Genomic DNA, 6,000 nt, shown 5'->3' with positions numbered 1-6,000 from the left:
TGTACTTCTCATTGTTTGCAATGATCCACTGCTAGCGCTTTAAGGAAAGATTGCCTGTTTGTTGCTTTGTTTTTTTCTCTTTCCTTCTACATCTGTATTGATGCAGCCCTATTATTATCATCCCTAACAAATACAGAACCTTTGGTTCAGGTCTCCACTACATAAAGTATTTCTATTGTAATCCTTTGCCAGCAAGACATTTTTATCAATCAATGTAAGGCTTCAGGCTACATAGAAATGCTGCTATTTTAAATTAGACTAGCACAAGATAAAATCTGAGAAAGATTAAATCTCAGTTGCATGGGTTTGTCTCTTATCCGTGAATACGTATCAAATTTTGTAAAAATGTTAATTCTTTTCTGTAAAAATGTAAAACATTGTGTAGAAGCTATCCTTAAAAAATATAAATGAAAATAAAATGAAGAAAAATATATAAATTCAATTTTTTGTTTCAATACAGAAATGTATTTCAATATGTGACTAATCATCATCATCCCAATGTTGTCTTACAATAACTAGCATTGGAATTGAATATATGAGGGATTTTTCTTTTTTGTTTGGTTTGGTTTAGTTTGGTCTGGCTTTGCTTTTGGTATTTTGTTGCCAGCATTTTTTTTGTCTAGTGTATTTTTTTTTTAATTTTTCTTTCACTTTTCTAATTAGTAGAGGCAATTAAATTCATGTTCACAGAGAAACAATCTGCAAATGGTCAAATATATATTGTAGAATCTCATTTAGTCAAAGTATCAATGGATTTGGTATGCCTTGGTCATGCTTGGGATAAAAACTGAAACAGAAAATATGTAACAAGTTTATAACTATATTAATTTAAAATATTTGGGAAAAAACAGCCAAAAAAAATTATAGCCTGCACAGACTTATTCTTTCATTTTGCAATGCAAGTTCATTTTTAAGTTTCATGTTCTTGACCTCATTTTTTTCCCTGTATTGTTCATCAGTAGCACTGGGTTCATTATAATTACTCTTGACATCCTGGGAAAAGAAATAAGAAATTTTTAATCAGGATGGTTTTCACTTAAAAGAAGTATAATAAAGTTATTCCCTTAATTTTTACATGTAGTATTTATCTTCTAATAGGCAGACATCACTTCTACAAAACTAGTATTACAAGATGTCTTCCATGCATCATCCTTCACCATCTGACACAACTGCTTTCACAGCACAGGCAGGCATGGATGAAATATAATTTATTCCATGAAAAAGAAAAAGAAAAAAAGAAAAAGAAAAAAAGAAAAAGAAAAAAAAGAAGAAAAGAAAGAAAAAGAAAAAGAAAAAGAAAAAGAAAAAGAAAAAGAAAAAGAAAAAGAAAAAGAAAAAGAAAAAGAAAAAGAAAAAGAAAAAGAAAGAAATTGCTAAACAAAATTTTGTTTATTCTCTTAATGAGAAAAACATCTTTGTGTCAGCAGGCTACTTGGAACAGCTTACTGTGTATCATGTATTATCCCCTCTCCAAGGCAGTATTTCTCATATTCTCAAAAAAATGTCACCTTCTTTATAAAAGTCTGTGAAAACACTTGAAGAAGAAAAGCCTTTCTTCTTTCAGAAGCCTTTCTAATGATGGAGAAGATTTATCAAGTGAACATGAACAAACAAGAAGCCGGAGGACAAAAGGCATGTACTCATGAAGCTCAGGGAAGTAAGGAGTGACTGACCATTGCGAAGAAAATTTAATTCATCCCAACACAAAAGAGATGGTGACCTTTATTTCAGATCATCTGCTATATCAGAGGTGTTTTTTAAATGGCCTTCCCTGAGTTAACCAAAAATGTTTGATTGTCTTCCTGAGCTGGTAATACCAGCATCAGGAAAATGCGTGTGCAGCTCAGCCCAACACAGATTATCAAAACAGTGAAATCAAAATCAACTCTGAAAAAAGCAAAGAACTTGAGCTGGCTTCAACCCACAGATTCCTTCCTTGTAATTGGGGATGCTCATCATGGCAACATTGAGCATATAAAAAATAGGAAAAAATGAAAAAGTTAGAAGAGCCAAGTGATCTGGGATAGGTGTAGACAGTTTGCATGCACAAGGAGGGGGTTAGAAAAGCCAAAACCCATGTGAAGCTGAATCTGGCAAGGAGTGTGAAAGGCAGCAACAGCTTTTTCAAGTAAATCAGTAGAAAAAGGAAGACTAAGGAAAATATGGGCATCCTGCTGAGTAGCATGAGGGATCTGGTGACAAAGACAATAGGAAGTGCCAAAGCAGTCAATGCCTTCTTTGCCTTGGTCTTCACTGATAAAAATCATCTTTGCTGTAGAAAATCCTGAAGTAATGAAAACATTGCTTCTCAGTCAAGAAGGATCAGGCTACATACATTTCTACAGACTGGATGTGCACAAGTCCAGGAGACCTGCTTTTGGTCACACACAGGTGCTGAGAGAGCTCGTAATGTCATAGGTCATGATCCATAAGGATATGTGGAAAGTGAGACTGTCTGCTTAACTGAGATTATCCAATCAAGGACCTTCAATGCAAAGGGGATAATAAGTAAAGGGATAAGCAAAACCAAGGAGAGATAAAAAGCTGAAAGACAAGGGATAATGTAGACAATGTGAAAGGCCAAAAGTCTCCACCCAGTAATTGATGAGCTGTAAAGAAACTGCAGACACAGCTTTGGAGAGGACAATTTTGCAATTGATAAGAATGAAGGAAGGAAAAAAAAAAAAGAAGCATGAGGATACTTGATGGGGGCAGCTGTGGGCCTGAGCAAAACTTAAAAGTGAATGTTTAGATTAATGGAATTGGGGAAAAAACAAATTGGGGAAAAGTCAGAAAGGGGTATAACATGCCAGTCACACTGTAGCCAGTCAGTTTTTCTGTTAGTTTTCCACATAATCACTGCAGTCTTTCCTGTCTTCTTATTGCATCTCTTAGCTATCTGTCTGTATAATCTCATTCTCTACTTGGTGTGTGTGGGCGTGCTTTTAGGACTAAGTGCTAGCCACGTGGGAGACCAGTGCGAGTGGATATGGAACGTCAACAGGAGTCAGACAGGATATGTAGGTAATCCGAAGCCTATGGTGCAAGCCACAGAGCAAAGTGGTTCTCACGTCTGTAGTTGGAGATGCCAAAGCTTCTCCCTAGACATGTCATTGCTGCATAAAGGGTATAGAAATCTGGCAGGAGATAAACCCTGTTGCATTCCAGCTAGTCCTAGGAAATCAGAGGGATAGACTGTGGCTGGGCTTAATTCTGATTATAGTCAATTCAGCAATAAAAGTCTGGTCATGTTCAATAAGAAATTCCACAAATAGTGCAGTTTCAACACTATAGATCTGGTGGCATTCAATACATACTTGTGTGATCCCAGATTGAATAGTGATGATGAACAGTGCAATTTGCCAAGACAGTACTATAGGTCTGACCGAGTTCAATAAGAATTTACACATCCAGAGTAATGCATAGCAGTTTATTGAAACAACAGGGAAGCAGGGCAGGTTCAGGATTGTCAGTGATAAATGCACTAACTACAGAGTGCTAATACGTGTTGTAACAGAAAGTATATTAACAGTATAACATCCATTAACACTATAGGTGCCCCTGGACTGTACTATCAACTACTGGAATGAGTGGAGGTCTCAAGTTCAGCTACTGAGAGGGGCCAGGATGAGCGAGGCTAGTGAGGTGCTCAGTTACTGCAGGGGGAATAGGTAGGACCATTGGTAAAAGCCCGTAGGCCTGGTGCTGACTGATAGGGGAAAATGTCTGTACTTTCCCCACATCTGGTGTGCAGTGGGTGTGCAGCAAGCTTCAAGCTGGAACAGCCAGCAAGTAGAGGTGGGCCTGGGTCCATCATGGAGTATTCAGAAAGGCAAGGTTCCATGCTGGTGTGCCGGGCACTTGCAAATTAAAAGGCATGCGAGTGCTATTTGTTCCCAGAGAGCACCAAGCTGGACCACTTGGCAGGTAGGGAATCTGTGCAGTAGTTAAGAGGACCCACCATCTAGGCAGATGTGTTGGGCAGAGGTGTACTGGTGTTTGAGGGAACTGTGAATGAGTATGTTCTTTGTGAGGTTAATGAAAACTCGAAGATCTCACTCTGGTGAACAGATTTTCCATGCATGTTTTTTCCATAACAAAGAACAACAGATCTTTGATGAAAAGTAGAGATGCTATTTTGTCCTGCTTACTGAAGCAGATTTTTCTTCCAATGATCAACATTGATACAGGGCCTTGAGGGGAAGATGCATGAGAAGTAGTTGGGGTCACTCGGTCTGTTCAGCCTGGAAGAGACTAGGGATAGACCTCATTGCAATATACAACTTCCTTGTGAGGGGAAGAGGAGGAGCAGACACTGATCTCTTTTCTGTGGTGATCAGTGACAGGACCTGAGGACTGAAACTGTGATAGTGTATGTTTGGATATTTGAAATTTGTTCATCACCCAGAGGGTGGTTGATGACTGGAATGAGATCCCCAGGGAAGTGTTCACATCAAGCCTGACAGTTCAAGAAATATTTGGACAGTACTCTCAGGCACATGGTGTGGCTCTTGGGTATGATGCTGTGCAGGACCAGGAGTTGGACTTGATGATTCTTGTGGGTCCCTTCCAACTCAGCATATTCTGTTTTCCTGTGATTCTGTGATTTTGATCTTGTGTCCTGGTTTCAGATGGACTAATTTTCTTCCTTGTATTTGGTACAGTGCTGTGTTTTGAATTTAGGGTGAGAATAATGTTGATAACATACTGGTGCTTGGGCTGTTGCTAAGATGTTCTTACTTTAAGCCAAGGACTTTGTAGTTTCCCATGCTCTGCCACTGAGCAGGTGCAGAGGAAGCTGGAAGGGGAACATGGACAGGACAGCTCACCTGAACTGGTCAAAGGTATATTCCACACCACATAATATTGTGTTCAGTATATAAACTGGGGGAGTTGGGCAGGAGTCACTGATCACTGCTTGGAGGCAAGCTGGGCATTGGTCAGCAGGTGGTGAGAAATTGTATTATGCAGCACTTGTTTTTCTTGGGTTTTCTTCTTCTCTCTCTTTCTTTTTCATTACTAAGATTAATATTGGTTTTGTTACTATAATTAGTATTATCAATATTATTTTTTACTTTTCAATTATTAAACTGTTCTTATACAATTCACAAGGTTTACTACTTTTTTCCCCTGATTCCTGATTCAAAGACAAACAAGAAAGTGTGTGCAGCAAAGACCATGAATGCTACCCTGGGCTGCCTTAAGGAAGGTGTTGCCAGTAGATAAGGGGGGGAACTTTGCCCTGTGATAGCTGAGCATTGCCACAGGTTTTACAAAGAGGTTTGAAATGTCTCTAGTTGGAGATACTCAAAATACATCTGGATATGCTCCTGAACAACTGGATCTAGGTGTCCCTGTTCCAGCAGTGTGCTTGGACAAAATGATTTCTAGAAGTCCCTTCAAACCTCTACCATTCTTTGGTTCTGTGAATCCAAAATCTTTGGGTTTGACTACATTGCAAAGCAGATATTATATAAATGCAAAGCATTACATTTATATAGGAATGAGCATTTAATTAATTTACTATATATTTAAATGTAATATAGCATAAAGGCAGCATTTTTTTGCCTCTTTTTATCATCATGACAAAGGCAGAAAGAGTTGCAATAATAATAGCATATGCATAATGGCATATGATGAAGTAAGTAATTTCATGTCAAACTCTAGAAAGCATGTCCAGTGATACCTAAACTTTTTTAGGGAATTTGGGTTTACTTCTGCTTAAGTTTGGACACATGAACCAAAGTGTTGGAACTGTTCTCAGTTCTGCTACTTTCTCAAGCTAACAACTCTGAACTGAGCAGGCTGTAGTGAGTTTCTGAGGGTGTTCATGCAATCCAAGACAAGTAATCTGACATTTTACTTCAGAGTATATATCTGGGAAAAAAGTTAATGTAAAAGAAACTCAATTAATTTGTTCTGCGTTAAGTATTTACATTTTAGAATGTGATACTATTGTCTCTTTCACTGAAATGGAAGCTACCCCAAAAGAGCACTTTC

The 6,000-nt window shown here is 38.2% G+C and overlaps 1 long non-coding RNA gene across 1 annotated transcript in view; it reads right to left on the bottom strand.

Annotated features, from left to right (window-relative positions):
• Nucleotides 1-624: 624 nt before the first annotated feature.
• The window catches only part of LOC140683884 (uncharacterized), a 97,485-nt gene continuing 92,109 nt past the window's right edge, over nucleotides 625-6,000 (bottom strand). The window contains exon 3 of the long non-coding RNA XR_012055470.1: nucleotides 625-6,000. This exon is cut by the window's right edge and continues 26,253 nt beyond it. This is a non-coding gene — a long non-coding RNA (uncharacterized lncRNA).

The sequence above is a fragment of the Taeniopygia guttata genome, chromosome 1 (assembly GCF_048771995.1).
Source record: "Taeniopygia guttata chromosome 1, bTaeGut7.mat, whole genome shotgun sequence".
Lineage (NCBI taxonomy): Eukaryota > Metazoa > Chordata > Aves > Passeriformes > Estrildidae > Taeniopygia > Taeniopygia guttata.
The sequence above is the reverse complement of the archived record's forward strand: the minus strand, read 5'-3'. Positions and strand labels throughout refer to the sequence as shown.